The 27,054-nt window shown below is 61.4% G+C and overlaps 1 protein-coding gene and 1 long non-coding RNA gene across 11 annotated transcripts in view; one reads left to right on the top strand and one right to left on the bottom strand.

The window, feature by feature from the left end:
* The window catches only part of OSBPL5 (oxysterol binding protein like 5), a 71,403-nt gene extending 44,576 nt beyond the window's left edge, over positions 1–26,827 (bottom strand). For 4 of the 9 annotated variants that reach the window (XM_069566497.1, XM_069566500.1, XM_069566501.1 and 1 more), the window contains exon 1: positions 26,567–26,680. The gene's annotated coding sequence lies outside the window, so the exon portion shown is untranslated. Of the gene's footprint in view, positions 1–18,095; positions 18,188–23,945; positions 24,177–26,566 lie in introns of those variants that run through there. The other 5 variants (XM_069566498.1, XM_069566499.1, XM_069566502.1 and 2 more) reach the window with 5 other exon arrangements.
* Positions 15,032–19,283, top strand: LOC138427169 (uncharacterized). Of its 2 annotated transcripts, none has more exons than XR_011251926.1 (3): positions 15,032–15,304; positions 15,479–15,752; positions 16,617–19,283. It is a non-coding gene; the product is annotated as an uncharacterized lncRNA (long non-coding RNA). The 2 variants fall into 2 exon arrangements; XR_011251927.1 differs by having other exon boundaries at positions 15,063–15,304; positions 15,482–15,752; positions 16,617–16,929.
* Positions 26,828–27,054: the final 227 nt, after the last annotated feature.

Genomic DNA, 27,054 nt, shown 5'->3' with positions numbered 1-27,054 from the left:
GCTGCGGACAGGCCCTCCGAGGGCCCTGGGCCCTTTCACAAACGCTGTCCCACGCAATGCGATTCTCATGGCACCTGAGGGATGAGGGGAGTGGATCTCATGACCCGATTTTAAACGCACAGAAACCAAGGTCCCAGGAGGGGAAAGTGCCGTGTGAAGTCCAAAGGCTCAGACTGGGCCAAGGTCCCCTCAAGGCGGCACAGCTTCAAGCCCCCTGCCCCCTTGTACCTCAGAGATGGCTGAGGGCAGGGATAGAAACCAGGGGGGCAGGCAGGATCCCGAGGGATGGGGTGCGAGCCCGGCCTCCCCCAGGGAGACGTTTCCCAGACAGGCTGCCTTGGAGCGGCTGAGCCCCGGGGAGAGGGGCCGGAAGTGGCCTGCCCTGCTGAAGGGTCGGCAGGGCCTTGCCTGGGTGTTCCCAGCTGACTCAGCCGGGTCATGTGGCCATGGGCAGGGCCGGGTCCTGGCACCCGCCCACGTGGCCTCCTGACCGACACTGGGCCAACTGGAGCAGCCAGTGCAGCCCACGTGCACGTCCTCTGTGGCAGAGCTGACCCGCCCAGCTCTAGAGAGTGGGGCCCACTGTGGCCTGTTCCGACGTGGACCCCGCTGCAGGTCCGATCCCAGCCCGTCCTGCTGCGACCCTGCCTGCAGGTCCCACTGAGGGCTTGATTTTCAGATGCACACTGCATCCTGGGGCTGGGGCTCTGGGCGGCGTGGAGAGAGCCAAGGGCAGGAGACCGGGTTGAGGTCTGGACCTGCCCACTCTCAGTCCAGCATTGGAAGCAGCAGGTGGATGTGGGCCCCCAAGTGACCTCATGCCTGAGTGTGGCTGGTGACTTGAAATGCTGGACACACCAGGGGGCTGGGAGGCAGGACCCCGATGGAGCTGGGAGGAACCAGAGTGACCTGAATGCCACCACTGCCACGGAACAGGGACGTGAGTCAGACATGCACACGTGGGCCACAGCCGGCACCTCGGCTGGTCTGCACAACGGCCCTGAACATCCAGAGGAGTAATTATGCTCCGGTTTTTTCCCAGAATCAGCCACGGCCACACTGCAGGCAAAAGCACTCTGCACCATGTGCAGGAAAACGGCATTGGGTCTTGACGAACCCCCTTCCCTGCCTCCCACACTCCGTCGGACGTGCAGCCCGGCATGCGGCTGCCCCCTTTCTATTTGAGGCAGCCCCGGAGGGCGGAGACAGAGAAGCGTGATCAGAGGTCTGGGTTAAAAAGCTGAGCTTATGCCAAGAACCAACTATGTACTTCCCTTGTGACTCAGCTGGTAAAGAACCCGCCTGCAACGCGGGAGACCTGGGTTCAGTCCCTGGGTTGGGAAGAGCCTCTGGAGAATGGAAAGGCAACCCACTCCAGTATTCTTGCCTGGAGAATCCCATGGACTGGACTGTATAGTTAGTCCATGGGGTCTCAAAGAGTCGGACACAACTGGGCGACTTTCCCTTTCATCCTGCTGCTGCTGCTGCTGCTGAGTCGCTTCAGTCACGTCCGACTCTGTGCGACCCCACAGACGGCAGCCCACCAGGCTCCCCCGTCCCTGGGATTCTCCAGGCAGGAACATTGGAGTGGGTTGCCATTTCCTTCTCCAATGCATGAAAGTGAAAAGTGAAAGTGAAGTCACTCAGTCGTGTCCGACCCTTAGCTAAGAACCAGCTATGTACAGCACATACTATAACTAATAGAAAACAAACCTATGGTTACCAAAGGGGGAATGGGGAGAGAGAAATGAGAAGTTTGGGATTAACAGATACAAACTACTATATATAAAGCAAATAAACAACAAGGACCTACTGTGTAGCACAGGGATCTATGCCCAGTGTCTCAGAATAACCTATAATGCAAAAGAATCTGTAGAAGAGTATCTGTATAACAATCTTTTTGATGTACCTCTGAAACTAACACAACATTGTAAATCAACTGTATTTCAAGTTTTAAAAAGCTGAAATTAAAAAAAAAAAAAGAAAACACTACAGAAGCCACTTTTTGCCTTTAAGAATGTGAGAGCGCCGAAGAATTGATGCTCTTGAACTGCGGTGTTGGAGAACGCTCTTGAGAGTCCCTTGGACTGCAAAGAGATGAAACCAGTCCATCCTAAAGGAAATCAATTCTGAATATTCATCGGAAGGACTGATGCTGAAGCTGAAGCTGAAGCTCCAATACTTTGGCCACCTGATTTGAAGAACCGACTCATTAGAAAAGACCCTGATGCTGAGAAAGATTGAGGGCAAGAGGAGAAGCGGATGACAGAGGATGAGATGGTGGGATGGCATCACCGATTCAACGGACATGAGTCTGAGCAAATTCCGGGAGATGGTGAAGGGCAAGGAGGCCTGGCTTCCTGCAGTCCATGGGGTCACAGAACAGACACGACTGAGTGACTGAACAATACTGTAGAAGCCACATGTCCAAGGGCACCCACTTAACATACAACCCTATGGCCTCCTCTTTAAAGCCCAACTGGCTTTGGACTCCACAAAACCCCTCCCCGGCCTTGTCCGGGTCGGGGTGAAGCCTCTTTTCCCAGCTGTGCCCCCCGAATCGCTCTTCTTCAGGGAACGAGGCTCCAGATCTGAGGCTGGAGCCCCCTGTCCGCCCTGGATGCAGCTGCTGGCCATGCTCTCAGCGCCTCGAGGCTGAAGGGGAGACAGAGCCTCACTCGGATGACCACCTCCTGGGACCCTGAAGAGCCCTGGTCCCACCCCTGTGCTTACGGGGGCGGCACCGGCGTCCTCTGAGGCCTTCAGGTGGGAGGGCCCCCCATCACTGAGAGCCCCGGGGGACTCACTAAGCAGGAGGGTGCAGTCCATGTCAAGAGCGCTCCTAGCAAGGATGGACGTTGCTCTGGGGACCCAAGCTCTGGAGGGCAATGTCCCTGGGCTTCCTGCTCCCCTGGGATCGGCCGGCACCTGCTTCCTTCAGGACATTCTGTACCGCGTGTGGACCCTGACACCCTCCCGCCCAGCACCGCAGCCCCTCACCGTGGGGTTTCCTGTAGGGCTGGAGCCTAGTCTATCTAGCCCTGGGGTGCAGGGCTCACTGAGGTTTCCAGGAGTCGGGTTTGGGGGGTTTCATCACAACTTGAGTGCAAGAAGGGGATGGACAGGAGGGGGCCTGGCTTCTCTGATGGCGGCGAATCCTTGTGTAAACTGAAAACTCCCTCTTGCCGGACAGTCCTAATCCCCCCACAGTGGCAGCCCCCCAGGGCGCACGCACCCCTGCCTCGCCCCCCGCCCCATACCAGAGGAGCCGGCGGGTGGGCAGCAGGCACCACGCCCCTCCCCCTCCTGTCTGCCTGCCACCCCCTGCAGGGGCTGGAAGGATGCTAGCTCTTGGAAGCAACAAAGACCCGAAGCTCCAGTTTCCTGCCTTCTCTCCACTTTACAGATGCAGTAACTGAGGCCCCAAGGGTGAGCTGGCTCGCCCAGGACCATGCGGCCGGTTGGCGCCAACTCTGACTCCCCAGGTCACCCGGGGCAGGCGTGCTGGGCCCCCCTGGGGTCACCCCATCGTGGTGGAGCTGCCCTGACAGGCAGGAGGGGAACTCTGGAGAATGTTTACGAGGCTGCGGTCTGTACGGCAGGGAAGGCCACTGCCTCCTCGCCCCTCTGCCTGCAAGAGCCCAGGACCCTCTGGGTGAATGGGTCACCCTTCTCGCCTCCGGTCCTGGGCTGGGGTGGCCGCTCCTGCCGCTCCTCCGCAGCCCGATCCGTGAACACCTACTGTGTGCTGTGCGCGGCCCTGGTCCTCCCACAGCCCAGAGGCTGTCTGCACTTCTGCGGGAGCCCGCAGGCTCTTCGTGCATGGCTCCCGGCCCCACCCAGCCTCCGGTTCAAGGGCCTTATTCACTGCTGACCGCCTGGGCAGGAACGGGAGCCCTGCCTTCCAGGCCTGTTTGGGATAAGCGAGGGGGCAGCCCCTGGGAACCCCTCGTCAGGCTGCGGGCCATCCAGTCACAGCTCCACCTGTCCGTCCCCGTGGTTTCTGGGGAAACCTATTCTGTCGGCTGCGTGGAGAAAGAGGCCCCGCCAGCCGGGTGGGACCAGGCCAGCACTGGGCTGAGGGCGCCGCCAGGTCCTGCCGTGGTAGGGATGGTCCAGGAAGGGGACCTGACATCTCAGGGGTGTGGTCCCCATCGCCGCAGGCCCTCTGGTCTCACCTCCAGCCCCTTCGCTCACTGGACCCTCCAACGGACCCCACCGTCTGGCCCCAAGCAAACCCCACTCGAAAGCACCCAGCTTCCTGGGGCCAACATGTCAGTGTGGCATTGGCCTGAGCCACAAGACATGGCGGGGGGCACACCAAGGGCCCCCAGTGAGACCAAAAGGAAAGCGAGGAAGAAATGAAAGCCTACGTCCACGAGCAACGTGTGCGCACACACGCCCACGGCGGCCGGCACGTGGAGGCAGCCCAGACGTCCATCAGCTGACCCATGGCTAGCCCACCTGCGGTCCATGCACACTGTGGAGAGCTCGTGGGCGTGGAAAGGAGTGGAGCCCGAGCTGGGCCACTGAGGAACCGCCTGGAAGGCCCGACGCAGAGCGATGACGGAGGCCATTTCTTAAAAAAAAAACTCAAATTTTCAAGACTTCCATCGATCACAACCACTGGGGCCACTGGCCAATCTCAAGCTCCAGGGCGTGGACCCACAGCCCCCTCACCAGGCCTGTGGTCTGCAGACCCCACTGGCGGCCACCCAGATCAAGTCCCACCACTGTGTCTCGTCCAGTGGAGCCACTGAAAATGTGAGTCACTCAGTCCTGCCCGACTCTTTGCAACCTATGGACTGTAGCCCACCAGGCTCTTCTGTTCATGGGATTCTCCAGGCAAGAATACTGGAGTGTGTAGCCATTTCCTTCTCCAGGGGCTCTTCCCGACGCAGGGATCAAATTTGGGTCTCCTGCATTGCAGGCAGATTCTTTATCATCTGAGCCCCCAGTGAGGTTTGGAGAAAGGCCCTGAGGCCCCTGACAACCCCCACTGGGGCTGAGAAATGCCCCCACTGAACCCAGGGGAGGAGGCAGGGCAGGGCATGTCCTCAGGCTCCGAGCCCTGAATCTGGGTCTGTCCCCGATGCGCTGGCCACACCATGAAATGACAAGTTCCAAGGCACGCAGGTGCCCCGTGAGCAGCACGTGACGGCTGGAGATGAGCGCAAGAGCGAGGGGGATACGGTGACCGCTTGGAGGCCGGCTCTGGGTCAAACATGTCCCTCTGGGTGGGGGTGAGCTTTACGGATACCTGCTTGCTGAGCTGGGTCCAGACAGCCCACTGCCCCTTCGTCTACGCCTGCCTTTCAGGGACACCTCAGGGGCCCCAGCCTGCCAGTCAGTGCTCTCTGGGCGCTCATTCACCCTAAAACGCTGTCCCTTGGTTTCAAGGGGCAGCCCCAACCCAGACCCCACGGGCAGTGCCCTTCCTGGTCTCAGGAGGGGTCAGAGCCCTGGGTTATCTGATGTGTGGGGGGCCCACATGCTGAGGCCACAGGGCCACCCCTCCAGGCTGTCCTTTCCAACAGGGGCAGGAGGCTCGACAATCCCCCTCTCCCAGGCAGTGAAGGTCAGTGGGAGGAGCCAGAGGCCTGGTGGCTCCACCCAGCAGGGCCTGACCAGACCCAGAGGGACCTTCCTCGCTCTGCAGCCTGGGGCCACAGCAGCCAAGGTCCCCTGTCCCCCGCTGACGGTAGAGGTGGCTGGTGCCAGTGGTGGCTTCTGGATCCTGAGGCTTTTAGGGGAAAACTGGCAAGTTTCCTCTAAGAGGGGCTGCATCGGAGTCCTGGGGCAGCTGCAGCAGAGGACCTCACGTGGGCAGCTTAAACACAGAAACGGATTATCTCCCAGGGTCTGAAATCACGATGTGGGCAGGGCTGCGTCCTCGGAGGCTCCTTCCTGCCGCTTCCGGTGTCCGGGGCCCCAGGTGCCCGGGACTTGTGGAAACTTCCCTCCAGCCTCTGCCTCCCCTGTGGGCCTCACACCTCCCTCGCCTTCCCCTTTTCTCCTAAATCACTGGACTCAAGCCTCCACCACATAGTGTGGGATGACCTTGGCCAAGACCCTGCACTGAACTACACCTGTGAATTCCTAATTCCAAGGAAGCTCATGTTCACGGGTTCCGGGTTTAGGACTCAGACCCCCAAAGCAGGGCCACCATCCAACTCACTGCAGGGGTTTCCAGGGGACCCAGCCCAGCAGAGACCCGGGGTGGGGTGAGGGGGACCGCTACCCTCGCCTGGCCTACAGGTGCCCGGGGGGCCCTTGTCCCTCTGCTCGCACCCAGGCAGGCCCTTCCTGCTCGCCCGGGTCAGGCCAGCGCCCACCAGAACCTCCCTGTCCCCCATCACCCTCAGCGTGGCCACCTGTATCCCATCAGCCCTTTGATTAACCTCCTATGGCTCCAGCCCCAGACCCCTCCGGCCCTCCGCCCCGACACGGAGTGCCCCCCCACCTCCCCTTGCAAGGCCCTGGGAGGTGTCAGCTTTCCCAGTGAGCCAGTGGCCCCGGCCCGGGTTCCAGATGTCAGGCAGCCTCACACGTCCCTGCCTCTGGTCTCCTGGATCCTGGGCCGGCGCTGGGTGCCCCCTCCTTCCATTCCCCTCCAGACCTGGCGCTGGTCGCAGCATGCAGCTCGGTGTCACCCCCTTTCACCCCCATCCCCTCATACACACACACCAAAGCTTTCATCAAGCCAGCCCTGCCCACAAGCCCAGCACTGGCTGGGGACCCTGAGGCTGGGAGGGGCCGTGTCCCGGAGCCCGCACATCCCAGGGCCGTGTTCTTGGGGGTCTGATATTCACAGATGAGATACACGGGAAGTATCACACCCTCAAGTTCCCCCCAACCCTGACCCATCAAGAACTGAGGGGCATTTTACAGGTGAGTCGGGCTTCCCTTGTAGCTCAGTCGGTAAAGAATCTGCCTGCAATGCAGGAGACCAAGGTTAGATCCCTGGGTTGGGAAGATCCCCTGGAGAAGGGAATGGCAACCCACTCCAGTATCCTTGCCTGAAAGATCTCATGGACAGAGGAGCCTAGTGGGCTACAGTCCATGGGATTGCAGAGAGTCGGGCACGGCTGAGCAACTAACACTTACTTACAGGTGGGTCAGGCAGGGAGGGGACCCAAGGCTGACCCAGAACCCAGGCTGGGTGGAACCTGGGCCTGTGGGCCTCCTGGGACGAGGGGAAAGTCACAGCGCACAGAGGTGGTTCAGGTGGGCTGAGGGCCGTCCAGGCGTCCCAGCTGGAGCGCAGTGGAGGGCATCACCCACCCCTGCCTGGGCCCCGCCAGCCCAGGAGCCTCGGCCCCAGGCACCCAGAGCACCAGATGGTAGTTCCTAGCTGACGCACATTTCGGGGAGACCCCTGGACGGTCATCTGGAGCTCGCGGAGGGTGGGGGATGAGTGGTGTGCTCTGCGGCAGGGTGGAGAGGGGGTCTCTAAAGACCTGGGGGCCCCTGGGAGGGAGGGGGAAGAATGAATGTGAGACTCCAGCGTGAGAGGGCGCTGGGCTACAGCAACGGGTGCGGCTCTGGACCGGGGGACAGGCGCCTGGCTGGTTCCGCCCACCCGCCTGTTTCAGGCCCTGGGTCACTCGTCTTCCATAGAGCCTCTGAGCCACCAGCGTGTGGCGATGGGAAGCAGGTGGGTCTCCCCTGGGGAAAGGGGTGATCCTGGGACCGCGAGAGGGTGGTGTTGGCCTCCGCAGAGCCTGGCCCAGAGCAGCAGGATTGGGGCGTAGGGCCCACTTACCAAGGGGGCCCGGCGCCTCTACTGCTCACATGACCCTGCAACCCTGCCTGCCCCTCCCTGCCCTGTGCGGGGGTTGGGAGGAGTTGAGACACAGCTCGGCTGAGCTCAGAGAGGTCCCGGTGCTCCGGTGCCCCCTCAAAGCCCAGAGACGAACACGGGTCCTTCTCCTCCAGGGGGCAAAGGCGTGCACAGGGGACCCAGGCTGGGGAGACCAGGGGGTGAGGATAGGACTGGGCCCCAGCTCTGCCTCTGGGGGTCCTGCCCAAGCTTTATTTTCCAGAAGCAAGACCAGGGAGACAGATCCGAGGGCTCAGCCCTCCCCCAGCTCCAGAGCGAGAAGGATGAACCGCAGGTCACAGGGAAGGTGATTTCTGCGCAGACGCCGGGCGCGGGACCAGCTGGACGGCTCACCGGGTCCCCAGGACACCGGGGTGATGTAGTCCTGTGGCTGAGCCCCAAGCCGCCTGCCCTCTGTGTGGCCTCAGGAAGCTCTCTCCAGTGGCAGAAGCCTGTCTGGTCTGGCCAGGCCCTGTCTGGGGATTGGGGATGGACAGGGGTCTGCAGGGGCCCAGGTGACCCTGGCGGAGGCCTGGGGGGAGGGAACACTTGTCTGCAGCCCTTGGGGTTGGATGTCATGTCCCCAGATGGCTGACAGAGCCTCGGACTCTGCTGGTCAACCTGGCTTGACCTTGAGCGTCCAGGCAGGGCCTGGCCCAGGGTGACAGACCGTGGCCTGTGGGTCAGCAGGAATCACCCCTTTGTGCCCCGTGGGTCAGCCCGATGGACACCCTGTGGGCACACAGCCCTGAGATAGACAGACAGAGGGAAGGAGGGCAAGGCAGGGCTCTGAGGGCAGTTGGGAGCGTGAATCAAACTGTCAAGCACATGCATCCCTCGAGCCCACAACATGACTTCCGGAAATTTACTATGGGGCGTGAGATCATATAGCTGATATCTGTGCCAGGAGCCGCACGGGCGGATTCGCTCTGCAGGCCTATTTTCAGGAGTGAAAACACCCATCGGCGGGTAGGAGGCAAGTAAACCAAGGGTGACGCAGCAGGTGCTACACACGGGCATGGGACCACGCCACGGGCACGGAGACCACGCCACAGCCACGGAAAATCACACCACGGACATGGAGACCACACCATGGAGACGGAGACTTCATGGCCACGGAGATCATGCCACAGACACAGAAATCACACCATGGGCACGGAGACCACGCCATGGAGATGGAGACCACGTCGTGGGCACGGGACCATGCCACGGCCACGGAAAATCACACCACAGACACGGAGACCATGCCACAGAGACAGAGACACCATTGCCACGGAGACCACGCCACAGACACGGAAATCACACCACGGGCATGGGAGACTATGCCACGGACACGGGAGACCACACCACGGGCATGGGAGACCATGCCACGGACATGGGAGACCACGCCATGGGCATGGGGACCACTCCACGGGCACAGGACCACGCCACGGCCACGGAGACCACACCGCAGCCACAGCGTGGAGGGGGGGCTGTGACACGGTGACTCCAGGGCAGGGTGACATAAAGTATCGACAGCCCACTTGACCTTGGTCTCGTCCGTGTCTCCATGACAAGCAGCCACCCCATTTACTGCAGAGCACTCCCCCAGCAGAGCTGGTACCTGGCCGAAAATAAATGAGAAGCCAGAGATGCTGGGCCTGGAGCAGGGCTTGGGGGAGACAGTCTTTGCGAGGGCAGGTGACCGAGGGTCCTAGAGGAGTGTGGACTGGCCTGGGGCCCCTCCATCGGGTCCACCCGGACCCCCTCTTCAGCAGCCAACGTCCCCTAAGCTGCCCCAAGGGCACGTCCCCCCACCTCCAGGCTGGAGCGGACCAGGGCCTGTTCTCCAGGTGCCCGCGGCTACGCCAGCCCCACTGAGAGGCCGTCAGCTCCTGGCACCCCCATCTGGAAGCCCAGGACTGCTCCCCCATCCCACCCTCCAAGCGCCTCCCCTCCCCGACATCTCAAACTCTCTGCTGCAGAACCTCCTCCGTTCCTGGGGGCAGGGCGCCCATGTGGGGTCCCTGGCTTGTCCCTGCAGCCCCAGTGCCAGGGGGCGTTCGGTGTGTAGCAGGTTCTACTGATGACGTTCGCTGGGTGGGAGGGGGCATCTAACCCAGAGGGATATGTATACAGCAGGTACCCAGGAACCAGACTCAGCTGACTGAGGCCATGAACCCTTCTCCTCCTTCGGAGCTGCTCCGAGGGGCCAAGAAGAGACTGCAGGGGCGTGGGGGGACACGGGGGACACTGAAGAGGCAGAGGCTGGGGACGCACGGCCCAGAGGCCCGCGCGGGGCTCCAGCGGGTGTGGAGAAAACAGCACTGGAGTCTCTCCTGGGGGTCTCTGGGGAGGGTGGGCTCAACCCCTCCAGGAGCTCCTCGAGGTCACAGGAGTATCTGGGGTGAGACCTTCCAGAACCTTCCCCGCTGCCTTCTGCTCTCCAGGGCCATGTGTGGACGGCCAGGGGACCTTGTCTCAGGACCCTGCCCAGAGAGCCGGACCCCCTACCGCAAACGCGGGCTCTGAGGGCAGCTACAAAGGCCGGCAACGAAAGCAGGAGGCAGCTGGGGCGCCAGGCAGGAGGTGAGGACGAAAGTCTATTTTAAACCCGAGTTCAGGGAGATGAGACGCAGCCACACCCGGGGGCAGCGGTGGGGACCGCGGGGCGTCGCGGGAGCCTCGGTTACACTGACCTCTCCGCTTCGGTATTTCACGTTTTCCACGCTGTCGAGTCAAAAGGGATGGCCTTAAAGCTCGGGGAGAAGTCATAAAAGCCTTGAGGCGAGAGAAGAAATACATGCACGTTTACAGCCCCATCCTCCCCTGCAAGCTCATCCCCAGAGTTTAAAGGCTGAAAACAGGCCAGGTGCTTCTGAGGACACCAAACGGACGACACCGGTGGATCAGAGGCCGCACGCCCCCAAGACAAGGGCGGCAGAGACACAGTGCTGCGGGTTCAGCGTCAGCGGCGACACGGGAGGGAAGAGGAGCGGGGGCGTCGCCTGGGGTCCCCAGTGTCTGGCCCCCGCTGGGCTGCAGCGTCTCGAAAGCGTGGACCTCCAGGGCTGGGCCTCCGCCTGGCCCTCTGCAGAGCAGCCTGGGGCCTCCAGCCCCGCCCCGGGCCTTTGGGAGGCTCCAGCCCGATGACCTGGCTCCCCCAGGGGTCCAAGATGTGCCCCTGACTCATAACGGCTCCCCAAGGTCAACCATACGTCGCCAGATGCCCCGAACTGGGAAGCTGGCAGAGATTGGGAGCCAGGGTCCGGGTGCTGCCCTCAGCTCCCCAAGGTCTGGGCTGGGGGCGGTCACCCCTGGGAGACCACCGGCCAGCGTGTCTACAGCCAGGCAGCCTGGAGAGGGCCATGACATGAGCTGGGGCAGGGGGTGCTGGCCCCCAGCCCCCCGTCACGTCCTCCCCGCCACCGTGATCACCCCCAGAACTCCGCTGGGCTGCCGTGTGGCCGGTTACCAGCTCGGAGCCCTGGCCCCTCAAGTAGAAGCTTCACAGCTGAACAGCATACTTGTGCCTGCTTTTGCTGGGTGCCCACAGCAGCATCTCTCGGGCTCTGGGTTGTACAACTTCTGGGCCTCCTAGGAGGCGGCCCCACCACTGAGACACGAAGCCAGGAGCTGCCTGGAGGTGACGCCGGTGGGTCGGTGGCCCGAGCCCTCAGCCCCTGCGCACACACGCCCCCCACTCCAGGGTGAAGGCCGCCCCCTTACTCCCTTCCTTCCTCTTTGGTCGTCAGAAGACCCCAGCTCTCGATGACGTGGCAACGGGCAGTCACTGCCCTGGCCAGGCACTGGGCAGCTTGGGGCACCACCAGCCTGGACACTGGGCACTGCTGTGGGTGCCCTGAGTGCCAGGGGCTGGCACACGACTGCGCAAGGCCCTTGTCTCCCTTTCCCACCCTGACTGCTCACCACACACACACACACACACACACACACACACACACACACACACACACACAAGCAAATCAGGGACAAAGCAGTTCCCCCAGTGGTGTCACCCAGCCTTGGGGTCCCAGCACCCCAAGTCTGGGCAGAAAGGCCTGCGGGACTAGAGGCGGTGCACTCAGGGCAGCTGCGAGTCACCCTCAGGAACCAGAGTCCCCGGGCTCCAGGGAGGGGCTGGCACTTTCCCCTTCTGAGACGGCTCTTTTGAAAGAGTGTTGTTCGGTTCCCAGGGAAACACGGGTGATGCAAATACAGCTGTTCTCCCCGGGCTCACTCCCCAGGCCTGGGACCCACTGAGAGCCTGGCAGGCCGGGAAGGGAAGAGGGGCCCTCGAGGCCAGACCAAGGTGTGTGGCGGTGGGCACGCCTGGTGTGCCCAGGTCTCAAGCTGAGCAGGACGCAGGACACAGGATGCAGGCAGCGGAGAGCCCAGAGGGGCACACGTCTCGCACGGAGGGGTCAGGTCAGTGGCCAGAGGCCAAGGACCACAGTGTCCCACCTGCAGACACTGGCCAGCAGCCTGTGCCCAGCAAGCATGGGCACCGTGAGAGTTCATGGACACACGCTGGCCCGGGGAAGCCAGACACGCCCCCTCCCTGGTGGGGAGGTGCCCCCAGTGGCCAGGCCCGGCGCTCAGCCGGGCACCTGAGGGGTCTGTGCCTCTCTGGAGGTCCCGGTGATCTCGTCTGTGTAGTAAGGCAGCCCCCTGACCCCACCTCCAGGATGGCTGGGAGGACAGCACAGCCACATCTGGGATGCCACCCCATGTCCCCAGAATGCCAACGCCTTCCCACCCAGCAGTCAGCCCGAGCCCAGCTCCTAACCATTGCTTCTCCAGGAGTCTCCGCAAGCTCCCGGCCCCTGCCCACCGTGGCCACCCTCTCCTGGGTGCGGTGGGCTGGAGGATGACACCCCAGAAAAGATACATGGACATCCCAAACTCACTGGCTGCAGAGGCGACCTCCTTAGGAAACAGGGTTTCTGTAGACATGACCGAGCGAAGATGAGGCAACCCTGGAGCAGGGGCCCTGGTCCAACGGCCGTGTCCTTGTAACAGGAGAACAGGACACGGAGACCCAGGAGGAGGCCAGGTGACCCACAGAGGCAGAGGCTGGGGGGAGGCGGCCACAAGTCCGGGGGCGCCCGGGGCCCCCAGAGGCGGGGAGACGCAGGAAGAGCCCTCCTTCAGAGCCTCGGGAAGGAGCCTATCCCGCCAGGACCCTGACTTGGGGCTTCCGCCTCTGGACCTGGGGGTCTGTTTTGGTTGCTGTAAGCCACCCGCTTGCGGTCCTTGGTCAGGGACACCCCAGGCTCTCACACTAGGAGCTCAAAGCTGGCCTGAATGAAAGGTCAGTGTGGACGCTCCGAGGACGTGCCTGAGACACCCTGTGCCCCCAGGACCCCTGCTGAGACGGCAGGAACAGGACCTCTCCATGCAGCAGAGCACACAGACCTCGGACGGAGCTGACACACGGACCTCGGACGGAGCTGACCCGGGCGCCTCTCCCCTGTCCCCACTTGGGAGAAATCCACACCGGCCCTGCCTTGTCTGTTCCCACGAGAAGCGAGGCTGAAGGCGAGCACACCACTGCGGCCCAAACCGAGCACAGAAAGCCGGTGCTCCCTGGAGAACGGCTGCTGTCGCTGGGGAGGGTTTCCAGGCGACACAGGGATGCTGTGGTGGGGTCACCTCCCAGGCTCCGAGCAGGAGGCTCTCCGTCCCACCCCGCCCACTCCTAGGAAAGAGCCGGTGCTCAGAAGCCCCTGGAATTGGCCGTTGAAGCCCCCTCTGCCTCCGGAGCCAGACCCGAAAGAGCACATCACACTTTCCTACAACGTGGGCAGACGCCGGATGCAGCTGGGTGACGCGGGGAGTGTGAGTCATCACAGGTCTCAGTGGGAAAGTGCCTCTCTCTCCAGTTCACTTTCCAGCCTCCTGACGGTGTCAAGGGAGAGAAGTCTGGGTCTTTACGCAGCTACGTCTCCACGAATCTCTCTAACTTAACAGAAGAAGGGCAGCCTCGGGCGCAAAGCTGCAGCAGACAAAACGGGGCAGCGCGACCTGTGGTACAATTTGGTGTTTCGAGCTCACTGTGTTTTTAGATTACCTGCTTTCATTACAGGTGAGGGTGATTCTCTAATTGCAGCAACAATCTAAGGTTTCTCAGAGATGCACATTTACTTAAGTAAAAATGAATGAGTGGACTTAACCATGTTCTAAAACACAGTGCAAACAGACGGGGAAAAAGTAGAAATGGTAACAGATTCTATTTTCTTGGGCTCCAAAATTACTGCGGATGGTGACTGCAGCCACAAAATTAAAAGATGCTTGCTCACTGAAAGGAAAGCTATGACAAACCTAGACAGAGCATTAAAAATCAAAGACATAATTTTGCCAACAAAGGTCTGTATAGTCAAGGCTATGGTTCTTTCCAGTAGTCACGTGAGAGCTGGACCATAAGAAAGGCTGGACGCCAAAGAATTGATGTTTTCAAATTGTGATGCTGGAGGACTCTCGAGAGTCCCTTGGACAGCAAGGAGAAAAACCAGTCAACCCTAAAGGAAACCAACCCTGAATATTCATTGGAAGGACTGATGCTGAAGCTGAAACTTCAATACTTTGGCCACCTGATACAAAGAGCTGACTCACTGGAAAAGACACTGATGCTGGGAAAGACTGAAGGCAGGAGGAGAGGGGGGCGACAGAGGATGAGATGGGGATGAGATGGCTGGATGGCATCACCGACTCAATGGACATGAGTTTGAACAAGCTCTGGAAGATGGTAAAGGACAGGTAATCCTGGTGTAATGCAGTCCATGGGGTTGCAAAGAGTCAGACACGACTTCGTGACTGAATAACAACAAGGACCTAAGTCTCCAGGAAAAGGGTTAAATTATTTCTCATTTATACCTAAGGCTACAAGGCATTGTGTGTAAAGCATTTTAGAAAGACTCCCCTCGAACGTGGGAAGGCTTTTAGAGGTTTGACAGCAGGGGTGGCTGCTCTGGTGGGGGAAAGGCCCCCACGGCCTGAAGGAGTAGGTCCCTGGAGGGCACAGTTTCCACGGGGTTATTCCTGCCTGGCAGGCCGACTGGGGCCCAAACAGAGGCAGGATGCTCCAGACTGGACTGGGAGGTGATGGACGGCCACGTCGGGCAGAGCAGGCTCGCCAGAGATAAACGGCATGTTCTTCATGCTTTCGAGATTTAAAAATAAACTAGAAAACGACACGGCTTAAAAATAATGAACAGGTGGGAGGACAGTCATTTGCCTGTGTGTCTTCCTCCCAGCGTTTGTTAAACCGCAGGTTAAAAAACAATCTGCAGCGCTGCCGGACGGCAGGGACACGAGCTGGACGGAACACGAGCTGTCGGGGCCGGAGGCGGCCCCACTTGGGAGAAGCCCCTCAAGGACCCACTCGGCGCGGAAGAAGCCTCTTTTCCCGCTGTGCTGGGAGCTCTCGGTAGGAAGCCCGTAAGGCCAGACCTACTAGGTGTGCCTGGGGCCACTCGCTAAAACAGCGTCTGCCACTCCCAGGTAAGGGTCTGCTCCCCTCCTGGGCTCTGGGTGGAGGTCTCCATGGGCCCCCCTTTGCATCCTCCAGCAGCCCATCAGGTCTGGTAACAGGGAGGAGCAGGGGACTCCCAGGGAAGACCCCCACCAGCACGGTAGGGAGCACACGCTCTGCCCTCAGGACTCTGCACTTGGCAGCAGGCACAGAAAGGACTGCGAGCGTCAGGACGAACGGCCTGGTGGCTCAGCATCTGCTTGACCACCCAGCCCGCCGGAAAGGCCACGTTTGGTTCCACGCGGAGGGTGTCTGCTGGACTGGACAGCAGGCAGTGGGGAGGGGAAGCCCAGATGCTGAGGCTGGCGGAGGTGCTGCCTGGCAGGCAGGAGGCCAGGGAGCAGCAGGACCTGGTGGCTGCAGGCGTGCTGACCCCACAGACCCCGCGACTCGCCTCATCGGACTCCCTGACCACAGGTGGGGCTCAGGCGCAGATAAGGGTGTTTGTGTGAGAACCTCATATGATATGGGCTTCTGCCTCCATCCCAAGTCCAGGCACTGGAAATGCTGGCCAAGGGCTCCCGGGCGGATATAAGACCGTCAGGATCCAAGAGAGTGAAGTCTGAAAACATTTCCAGACATTTATGGGTGGAAGAGGCTCTGATTACCGCAAAATCTTACTCCCTACAAACATTGGGCCCCGCAGGAAATAAAAATAGAAACACACCCCCGGAGGGTCATGGTCATGGCTGAACTGTCTCCCCCAAAGCCCTGTGTTGGGGTCCTGACCCCCAGGACCTCAGAATGTGGCTGTATTTGGAGACAGGGTCTTCAAAAAGGTGGTTAAGGTAAAATGAGGTCACTAGGGTGGGGTCCTAATCCCACAGGACGGGGGTCCTTACAGGAAGAGGAGGTCAGGACACAGACACACTCAGAGGGACGACCCTGTGAGGACGTGGGGAGGAGATGGCCGTCTGCACGCCCAGGGGGAGGCCTCAGGAGGACCAGCCCTGCCCACCGCTGGGTCTGGGATTCCAGCCTCCAGGACTGGAGACGATGAGCGTCTGTAGTGTCCGTCACAGCAGCCAGAGCTGACTAATGTGCCCACACGAGCAGGCTTCCCTGAGATGGATGGATCAGCACCCAGCACCCGGGGAGCAGGGGCATCTCCCGGCCACACCGGGGAGTGCAGGAGAGGAAGTTTCTCTCCCAGGGTGGACGCCCAGCACAGGGACCCGATTCCTGCCGGGGACTCTTCCCAGCTGGTGGCCATGGCCCAGGGTGTCCCCCAGCTCCCAGAGGCCTGGGGCACCAGCGTCACCAATGGTCCTCTGCACCCAGGCCCCAGGGGACCAGACGACTGGGCAGCTGCCTTCCACCAGCAATCGCTTCCACGGAACAACCGCATGGAAATGCTGCGGTCTGGGTCTTGGCCGCCATCTGTGTCCCAGGTTTGGCGTGGGGGGTAGGGGATGGTGTGTGTGTGTGTTTCAGCCTGCGCCCCTCCTCGCCCTAACCAGCTCCAGGCAGAACCTGCAGACCCTCAGCCAGACCCCACCCTCCCTGGACCCTTGCAGTCACTGGTTCAGTCTATTTTTTTCAGCTTAACTGAGGTGTGATCAGCAAATAAAACAGCGAGATATTTAAAGATCTGTATGTCATGCTGACCCGATACATGTCTCAGTGAGAGAGAATTCCTCCAGTCTAGTTAATTAGCACATCCGTCGGCTCACGTATTGGTATTTATTTTTTTCTTGGTGAGAACAGTTACGTTCCAGTCTCCCAGTGAATTTCAGTTCTACAACAGTGCTATCAACTACAGTCATCACCTTCCATGTAGTTCTTGCTTTTAATTAACAGAATGCGCTGGTCACCGAGCGACCCCTCGGGGGACCCTGGCCAACATCTGTGTGTGCACTTGGGAGCCAATTGTCAGCCTGTAGCCCACGCAGAGGTGGAAGCAAGACCTCCCTCCAGAGGGATTCAAGGTGACAGGCAGTCCTGGCGGGTCTCCAAGGCCAGGAACGCTGAGGGATGGCCTAGGAAAGTGCATCTTGACCCCAGACAGCTCAGTAAGCTGAGGACCTCACCCCGCCAGGAGACGCATCCCCTGACCACCCACCCAGGCTGGGGGCTGGGTCCCCACGCCCACCCCGTGCTCAGACCTCTGTGACTCTTCAGCGCCACCCGTGGCGGGGTATCCTTCTCCAGGGAAAGGCTGGCTCCCCTCTACGTGTACTGGGGTGTTCCTGGCAGCCACGTGGCCCCATTCAGGCGAGACCTCGCCCCAGGCCGATACCCCAGAGAAGCGCCTGCTTACGTGCCCCAGAAGACCTAACGTAAGACGGGATCAGATGGAACTGACCTAGGGCCTCTCGACAGAAGAGTGGGCCTATGAAAAGTGTTAGTCGCTCAGTCGTGTCCAACGCTTTAAGACCCCATGGACTGTGTAGCCCGCCAGGCTCCTCTGTTCACGGAATTGCCCAGGCAAGAATACTGGAGTGGGTTGCTGTTCCCTTCTCCAGGGGATCCTCCTGACCCGGGGATGGAACCCAGGTCTCCTGCATCGCAGGTGGTTCTTTATGGTCTGAGTCACCAGGGGCCTAAGTGCTCCCTTATTGACGGAAAATAAGGAAAGTGAACGGGGCACGGGCACTCGACCACCACGGCCAAAAGAAGCTGCAAAGGCTGCGTTTTCGGGTTTTTGCAACTTCTCCATGATTCCGGAATTACGGGAAGCAAGAAGGGCGTGAGGGCAGCGTGACTGTCAGGCGACAGCTGTCATGCAGCCAAGGGGCCTGCGCTCGTCTCTGGACTCACCCAAATACGGCAAAGGCGCAGGAGCGTGCGGGGGACGTCAGCTCGGCACCCCCGCGGGGGCACCACGGAGGTGGGGGTCAGTTCCCACGCTGGAACTCTGGGCTCCCGGCCTGAAGCAAGCGGAGCCAGAGGTCTGGACCTCGACGAGGCGGGATCGGGTTTATTTTTCACTTGTCTCTGTGTGTAAACCTTTCCCAGCCATTAATCATTAATCAGAACTGCAATCAAGCATAAGGAACAATCCCTCCTGGCTGGCAGAGCCTCAGCCGATGCGGGCAGGGCGGCTGTGCCATCGGGGGGGCTGGCTCTGTGCTTCAGAGGCATCCTCCTCTCGTCCCCGAGGCCGGCACTGCCATGCCCTTTTCACAGATGGGAAAACTGAGGACTCGACCAGGCCCCCTGGCTAGTGACGTGTCCGAGCTGGGGGGGCTCTCGCCTGGTTCTTGGACCACTGAGCCCACAAAGCAACCACCGCGCAGCTCGGCATCCATGTGGTCGGACGGGAGGCTTCGGAGCCCCCACGGCAAGTCAGGAGCCCCCTCTCCAGGGCGCTGCTCACAGCAGACTCAGGGCATCTGGGTTAATGAGCTCCTGTGACCCGCCTGCCACCGCCTAAAACAAAACACCCAAACCAAACAAACAGGAGCAGCGGCTCACTGACCCGTCAGGAAACCAGTGACAGTTTCCCAGCAAGCGGGTGGAGGCGAGGGCCTGGCCCGGGGTTCTGGCCCGGAGACCAGTCCCAGCCCCAGAGGAGAAGGGACGGTCTGGACAAAGAGGTGGTGTGTCCACAACGGAACGCGGCTCAGCCATGAGAGACGACCAACGCCTGCCGTTTGAGGCGACACGGACGCATCCCAGGGCATTGTGCTCAAATGAGCCAAGTCAGGCGGAGAAGGGTAGATCCTGCAGGGTCCGACTCGTATGTGGAATCTAAGCAACAAACAAAAACCCGGAACAAGTGAACAAGCCAAAAAGACACAGAGAAGGGCAGTGGTTGCGGGGGTGCAGGGGTGTGAAATGGGTAAGGGATCATCGGAGCCGGATGGGGTGGAGAGCACCCTGTGTGAGCACGCCGCGGAGCATACAGAGCTCAAAACACAACACACACACCCTATACACACACGAAACTGACATCCTGTTGTAAACCAGCGTCACCGCTGTTTAAAAAATGTTCACAAAATGTAATATAGCACGTGCTAAGTCGCTTCAGTCGTGTCCGACCCTGTGACTCTGTGGACTGCAGCCCGCTAGGGTCCTCTGTCCATGGGATTCTCCAGGCAAAATCCTGGAGTGGGTTGCCATGCTCTCCTCCAGGGGATCTTCCCGACCCAGGGATCAAACCCACGTCTCATGACTCCTGCACCGGCAGGCGGGTTCTTTACCGTGAGCGCCACCTGGGTGGGAAGCCACCCTTAACAGAGTATATTTCGGGTAAAAGAGAAGCGCAGGTAAGGGGCGAGGTGGACCCATGCAAGGCCCGCAGACAAGGTGGAGGGCCGGGGCTGCGCTGCCCAGACGCTTGGTGTGTTCCCCGCATGCCTGCTGGGTGCTGCCAGGCCAGCGGGAAGGGCGCTCCAGGTAGGCGGTCAGCACCTGCTAAGGCACAGAGGTGCCGATCACATTAGAGTGAGCACCCAGCAACCTGGGAGAGCAAGGCGGGGCTGGGGGTGGGGGCTGCCCCAGGCTGAGAGGGCACTGGCCCAGCGCCAGGTGGCTGGAAGGTGCTCCTGCAGGACAGGCCTCCGCTGCTGCTGGTGGGGGAGATGCCCAGCCCAGGAAGGGTCTGCATGGGAAAGAAAGCGGGACGGCATGGCCAAGGTCCTGGCAGCAGGCCGCGCACTGAAACTCCAGCTCGGCGTGTGCGTGGGGGACACCTTCCCCTCTCCCGGGGGCCTCCAGAGCTCGCTACCGACCAGCAGGGATGACCCACCCTGGCCATTGAAATGGACAAGCAACCGGGCCCCGTTCCTGACTGTCCTCACCCTCCGGGCCACCCAGTGGGGCTGAATTCTGACGTTTCCGGGTCAAGGTGTCGCCTTCTGGCAACCCCAAACTCTCCCAGCCTCTCAGGACCAAGGGCTGGGCCTCTTCCCATCCCCCTCTTTTTAAAAAACTTGATAGTATACTTATCAGAATAAATAGACTGGTTAGACATCTAGGTTAAAATGGTAAAATGATTTTCATAGTTTTTAGGCACGATACACACTGTGGTTTACAATAGCATAAGTACTTGGATTTGGGATTTGGGGAAAGATAACACTCATTCAACCTTTGGGTCCCGCAGGGGACCCATCCCTAGGGCCGGGAGCTGAGTTCCAGAGGCAGCACGAAGACCTCAGAGCAGGGACCCAAGCAGAAGCAGTGTGAGTGGGCTGGAGTGGGTCAGGGCTCTTCAAAGTGGACTGCCAGCTTCGCTCCAGAAGCAGGTGGAGGACGCAGGAGGGGCACCGGGTCCCCCAAAGGGCTCATGTGGGGTGGCCTGTGTGGGCGACTGGCAAAGCCCCCTTCTGTCCTGCCCCAGGACTGCAGGGACTGCGGGCAGCAGCAGGCATCCGCTTCAGTGACACCAAGTCCTGGGTGAACCCGATGGGGTTGGGGAGAGACTTCCAACCCCAAGTCTTGTGGCATTCACACTTTTGAAAATGAGTGAACACTTTCTTCCACATAAAACCTGCTAGAACCTTCAGCTATAAAGCAGTGGGAAGGGCAGGTGCTGGGGAACCGAGCCCTCTAGAGATGGGCCTCCGGACGCCCCCTCTCTCCAAGCTCCTGCCCCAGGACTCCCCGTCTAGTCAGGCAGGAATGTGGGACGCAGGATGGCAAAAATCTGGGGCCTTAAGGGAGACCTACGGATGGGGCTTCCCCGGTGCCTCAGACAGTAGAGAATCTGCTTGCAATCCGGGAGATCTGGGTTTGGTCCCTGGGTGAGGAAGATCCCCCGGAGAAGCAAATGGCCACCCACTCCAGTATTCTTGTCTGGAAAATCCAATGGACAGACAGCCTGGCGGGCTACAGTCCATGGGGGTCAAACACAACTGAGTGACTTTCACAGATGGGGAAACTGAGGCCTGGTGGGGACATGTGGTGATCTCACCATTTTGGGGGCGGTGGTTTCCTTGTCTCTTAAGTGGGAGCTGGATGGACCTTATGAGCCGTAGGCCCTCAAGCCCAGCTTTGCTTGGAGAGGGGAGACAGAGGCCTCAGGTGAGTGTCTGCACTCACTCAGGACATCAGGACAAAGGCTGCTTCTGTGGGTCAGCTTGCACTCGGGAGATGCTAAGAGCTAAAGGCCATCTAGGTGCAGGGGGCTGGGGCTCTCTGTCTGAGGGTGGGGTCCACTCCCCACCTGCACTCACCTTTGGGCTTTACAGTGAAGCCTCAGCTCCCTCTGCCCTCCCCAGACCCCGAGGCCCTGCTGTGTGCCTGCCAGCATCACTAACACGTGGCTGATGCTCACCCACCTCCTGGCTTCTCTTGGGACTGCAGAGGGCCTGGGTTACACACAGGGAAATGGAGCTTTGGAGAGTAAAGAAACTGCTGGTCCCAGGGCCTGGGCTAGGAATCCCCGAGCCTCTTCCTTGGCTCAGCCCCCAAATCCACCATGATGCCTGGCGTCATCTACCCCAGGCCCACCTCCAACCCCAGGCCTGCACCAGGGCCCTGGGGGCCAGCCAGCTCAGCCCAGGCTGGGCAGGCAGACGGGCTAGCGGGGATCCAGACTCCCCTCAGGGACAGGGATATGAAGGAGGGCCTGTCCTGTCCCCTCTGGGTGGCTGAATGCTGACCCAGAGAGGGCCTCGGCCAGGGCACCGAGGATGTGGATGTAGAGGTGTCCCGAGCAGGCAGGGGCCCGTCCGTGGCCACGTCTGGCCGCACTCTCAGAGCCCTGCCCCAGATGCCACACTGGCCCTTAGGTCCCCCCTGGGAGGCAGGTGGGGGTGGGGAAGGGGGACTCCTCCCATTCCCTGTCCTCGGGGTTGGAGTGGCGAGCCCCACAAGCTCAGGGTCCACAGGAGGATGTGCAAGGGCCCCAGACCTCTGGGTGTCCCCCCGAGGGTGAGTGAAGACTCGCTGTGAACCTGCCCTACACCCAGTCCAGCAGCAAAGCCATAAGAACACGTTGAGCAAACGTGTCAATAAATAACAAGGAGGCCTGTCCCTGGGCTCTCTGACCTGGAAGGTTCCGTGCTCAAGTCTGTAGACCTCAGGGGCAGGTCCTTCCCCAGCTCCGCCCCCCACGGTGACCCCTGAGTGGGGTGGGTGAGCGTCACCCTCCCGGACAGGCTAGGCAGGCCTTGTTCTCCCACGCATCCTCCGGCCCCTCCCTCTGGCCTCCTGGGGACGCGGCTCTCCCAGAAAGGGCAGGCCGGAGAGAGCCCCAGGAGCTGCCTCTGCAGCCAGCACAGCCCCAGCGACAGAGCCCCGGAGACCCGGCTCTGCTGTAGGGCTCCCCCACAAGCGGGCACAGATTGCCCCACCGCACCACCCTCCCCACGCCCTGCGCAGGCCTGGCCCTTTAAGCCACCTCCCCTGTGCCGTATTCACCCCAATAGGCGGGCACACCAATACCGCCACCTGAACCCTCCCACAGCGAACGCGCCTTTACTCAAGTGGAAGCTGCTGAAAATGGGCTCCCACTGGCTGTGACCCAGCCAGCAAAGGAAGGGACAAAGTCACTGCCCCTGCCCACTGTCAGTCAAGGACCGAAAGGCTCCCTCCCTCCTGGCTCAGAGGCAGGCCCTTGGCTTGGTTCATCTCCTCTGGGCCATCGCCCCTTCTGCCTTCCTGGGGACTTGCCTACTCCTGGTCCCCATCCCCAATCCCACCCTGGCCTGGACAAAGGAAAGTGACCCCTAGCTGGTCAAAACGGTCAGGCTGGCCAGCGGCCTGTGTGAGGGGGCGCCCCATAACCCCCTTCATGTGCTCGTTAACCTGTAAAGTACTCCTTTACTGGGTTATGAGTGGCACTGCCCAGCTGTGGGGCTTGGACACCCTTGCAGCACCCCCTATTTCAGCCAGGGTCAGAGAGGGCCTGGGCAGCCTTGGCCCCCTTCCATTCACCCAGTAAATATCAGGCATTCCCCCCAGGTCAGCTACTCTGCACACCATACTTCCAATCCAGGAAGGGCAGGACCCCTGGGAAGGGGGCAGGCTGGGTCTGTCCTTCCTAGAGCAGAGGGCACAGGCCGGTCAGGTGTCCCACCTTCAAGTGCTGGTGAGGCCCACAGACCAGGAGGGAAACACAGGATGGGGTGTCCCTGGGCAAAGACGATCCTACAACTTCATTTGAGCACCTACTGTATGCCAGGCCAGGGGTCAGAGCCCCAGGGGATACCAGCACCTACTGTGTGCCAGGCCAGGGGTCAGAGCCCCAGGGGATACCAGCACCTACTGTGTGCCAGGCTAGGGGTCAGAGCCCCAGGGTACATCAAGGCAATGAGTGAAGGATAACCCCAATGCCTACACGTCGCCTGCCGTGGGCCCGCCCTGGCCCAGCTGCTCTCTGTATCCATCCACTCAACTGAACTAGTGCAGGACAGAGGTGGTTTCAGAGACGACGGATCACGGTGCTGAGAAAACGAAGCCTCACACCTTGGAAGGGAGGAGCAGAGGCCAGTCTGGAGAGAGGAGTGGGTGGAGGGTGGGCTTGAGAGGTGAGCAACGTGCTGGCTCTGAGGCTTTTGCCAAGGGCCCTGTGGGTCCCTTGGGGCTGGCCAACCAGGCTCGTGTCCTGCGCCATGGGAACAGCCTCTCACTGGCTTCATGACCCAGATAACCTTGGAAATTCTCTTACAGCCCTGTGCCTTCCCAGGCGGCTCCACGTCTTGGGTGTGCAGCGCTTCTTACCTTGCCGGCCGATTCCCCAGCTACCTCACTGGACAAAGAACTCGAAGCCAGAGTCCTTGTGTCCCAGACCCAAGTCGCGTCTAAGCCCTGGCCTTCGATGGGACGTGACTTCGATCCTGACCACAGAGCGGGTGCCCACTCCCCTCAGTGTAGACACCAGGACAGGCCAACTCTACACCCACAGGCACACAGGAATCCTGGTGTGGGGCAGCTGCAACGCCGAGGACACGTGATCCAAAGTCCAAGTCCTTTGTCCTCAACTACCACCACTGTTCCCTGGACGAGCTCTATCTGCTCACACAGCTCCCCAGCCATTGAAGGTGACGAGCCACCAAGGCCAGCCGCAGACCTGCACAGAGCTCATCCCCCGGGCTTTTCCCTTGACCCGCAGGCTCACGGGGCAAGCCCAGCCCCGACAGCAGCCCTCTGCTCTTCTGACGGCCTCGAGCAGTACGCCTGGCCCTCGGAGGGGCCACTCAACCCCTCTGCACCACTCAACCCTGCCCCCACCCCCTGACGGTGCCCCCCTGGCTCCTCTCCACTCCTGAGAGCAGCCAGGCAGTTCTATCCAACCTGTGGACCACTCCCTTCAAATCCAAAAGATGGGGATCCTTTTGGCACGTGCCGTGCGCCCCTGAACAGCCCCCAGCCCCAAGGTTCAGGCCTCACCTATGTAACTCTTCCTAGCTATGGCCTCACACCTGTCCCTGCAGTGAACGGGAAGCGGGGCAGGCACGCCTCCATCACCTTGGGTGAGCTCTCATCCACCTGTGCGCCACCGCACACGCGCACACTCTGGCTTGACCACAGCATCAGCGGGAAGCGAGAGTCCCCCAGACACAGCTGCTGAGAACACCCAACAATCTTCAAACCACTGGCCTGTCACCCAGGTTTCCTTCCTTCCTCCAAGTGCAGCATGTCAGCTGACTGCCACAGTTCAGGAAGCTTCCAGGAAGACAGATTTCAGGGGAGAAACTGACCCCCGGACCTTCTGAGCCCCGTAATGACCATCCTAGAGGGGAGGGGCTGCGGCCCAGCATTCTGGAAAGAGCCGGGAACAGACCTTTGGAGACTCAGCTGATCCCTTAGCCCAACTCAGGCCAGCCTGACTCCCGGGTCCAGAAACGAGGGCTTCTCTCCAGTGTCCAGGACGCACTGCCCACATGGGTTCACATCGGCATTGCGGCCTCCCCAGGACAGGGCCCAGGATTTCCGGCAGCTGGAGGGCCTCTGCCCGGCCCATCTGCTTTGTCACCGTCTCTAAACACAGCTGCAAGACAGACCAGAGAGATGCACCTCCTGCCTGCCCTCCTGGCAGCTGGGCCCTGCCCCACATGTGTGCAGGCGGACAATGGGACCGCAGGCCTGGAGCCCAAGGGGAGCTGTCCAGACGCCCCCAAACCGCCCACAAGGCCTGGCAAGTTCAAGGAGCGGCACGGCCTCACACAGCCAGGGAAGCGGGTAAAAGCCACCGGCCGACCACTCTGCCTGCCATTGTTGAGGGCAGGGCTCTGCCGTCTGGGACCTGGCCCACACAGGTCCCCACCCTGGCTGTGACCAGACTGCGGCTGGACCCGGCCTAGGGGCGTACCTGGGGCAGGGGGAACCACAGAGGTCAGCCTGTAAAAGGCACCTCGAAGGGGCTCTGGCAGATTATCTCTGGTGCAGAGCGAGTGGCGAGTTGGAAAAACCTCCAAATGGAGAGACAGCGAAAACCCAACCAGCTGCTTGGCCAGGGCCTGGCTCAGCCTACGGTGAGTGGGGACAGAGGAGCCCACTTCCCCATGGCGGGGCCTGTCTACACGCCCCGGGGGCCACTCAGAGCCCCGGTTCCAGGGTCTTCCACAGCAGACTGCCAAGCTGGGCGGGGGTGGGTGGAAGGTTGGTCTGGGCTGTCCCTGGGGGTCCCAGGGGGCAGTGGCTGGCCCCCAGGGCTGCCGGCACCCCGACCCCACATCCCGCCCTCCCCTGATACCCAGGCATCCTCAAGCGCACAGGACCCTCATGCAGACTCATGTCCCAGGAACAATGTTGGGAACAATGTCGGAGGCTCCGAGTCTTCAGGGGCTCAGTGGTCTAGAGAAGGAGGAGGCTGGGGACAGCAAAGGTCCTCCCCGGAGCTCAGGCAGGCTCACTGAGGACACAGACCAAGCCCAGAGCTGGGAGGCCAGACCCCAATCCAGACCCCAGGCAAAGGCAGCACGCCCCCTCCCCGCAGACCCTGCCCCTTCAAGACTCCCTGGGTCTGGACTGAGCGGGGACACAGAAACGGCTCCTCCAGGCAGCCTCTTTCAAGCCCCCCAAACTGAGAGCCCGGTTACCCCGCCGCGCCTCACGTTCAGCACCACCCGCCCCCAAGCCGCCCGCGTCTGCGATCGTCCCCGCACCACCCCCGGCTCCCCAAGACCGGCCACTGTCGGGGGCTGCGGGGCTGCGCCCCCGTCCCCCGGGTCCGCAGACTTGGCAAGGGGCTCCCCCGACTCCGCAGCCCGCCCCCCTCCACCCGGCGGCCGGCTGGACGCTCCCGACCCTCCGGGCCGCAGCCCCTCCGGCGCCCTCCCCGCCCGCTCCCCGGCGCCTCCGCAGCCCTGCCGCCCCCTCCCCGCCCGCGGCGCTCCTACCGTGAGAAGCGGGGCGCGCTGGGCCGGGCCGGGCCGGGCCGGGCGCGCGGGGGCTCAGCTGGCAACGCGGCCCGGCTGCAGGAAATGCCAGAAGACTGATCCAACCGCGGGAGCGGAGGGAGGGAGCGCGGGGCGGAGGAGAGGAGGCAGGGCGGAGGGACGGAGGGCGCGGCGGCCGCAAAACCCGGGCGGGATCGCAGCGCGGAGCCGGCGCGCCTCGGACCCCCGCCCCTGCCGGGCTGCGCCCCTCTCCCCCGGCGCGCTGTGGGGCTCCTTGCCTACGCCAGCCCGCCCCGCGACGGGGGTGCGGACCCTTCCGGAAAAGGGGTGCTGGCGGTGACCGGGGTCAGCCTCCAGGGTGAGGCTGTGGGAGGGCCCGTCCTGGTCACAGATGCTTGCAGACCTCCAGCCCCGCGCCTCCCAGCCAGGGTGTGGGGAGACCCCTCTCTTTCTGAGCCCAAGACTCTTACCGATTCTCCCCCAGGTGG

This window comes from Ovis canadensis, chromosome 21, assembly GCF_042477335.2.
Source record: "Ovis canadensis isolate MfBH-ARS-UI-01 breed Bighorn chromosome 21, ARS-UI_OviCan_v2, whole genome shotgun sequence".
NCBI lineage: Eukaryota > Metazoa > Chordata > Mammalia > Artiodactyla > Bovidae > Ovis > Ovis canadensis.
The sequence above is the reverse complement of the archived record's forward strand: the minus strand, read 5'-3'. Positions and strand labels throughout refer to the sequence as shown.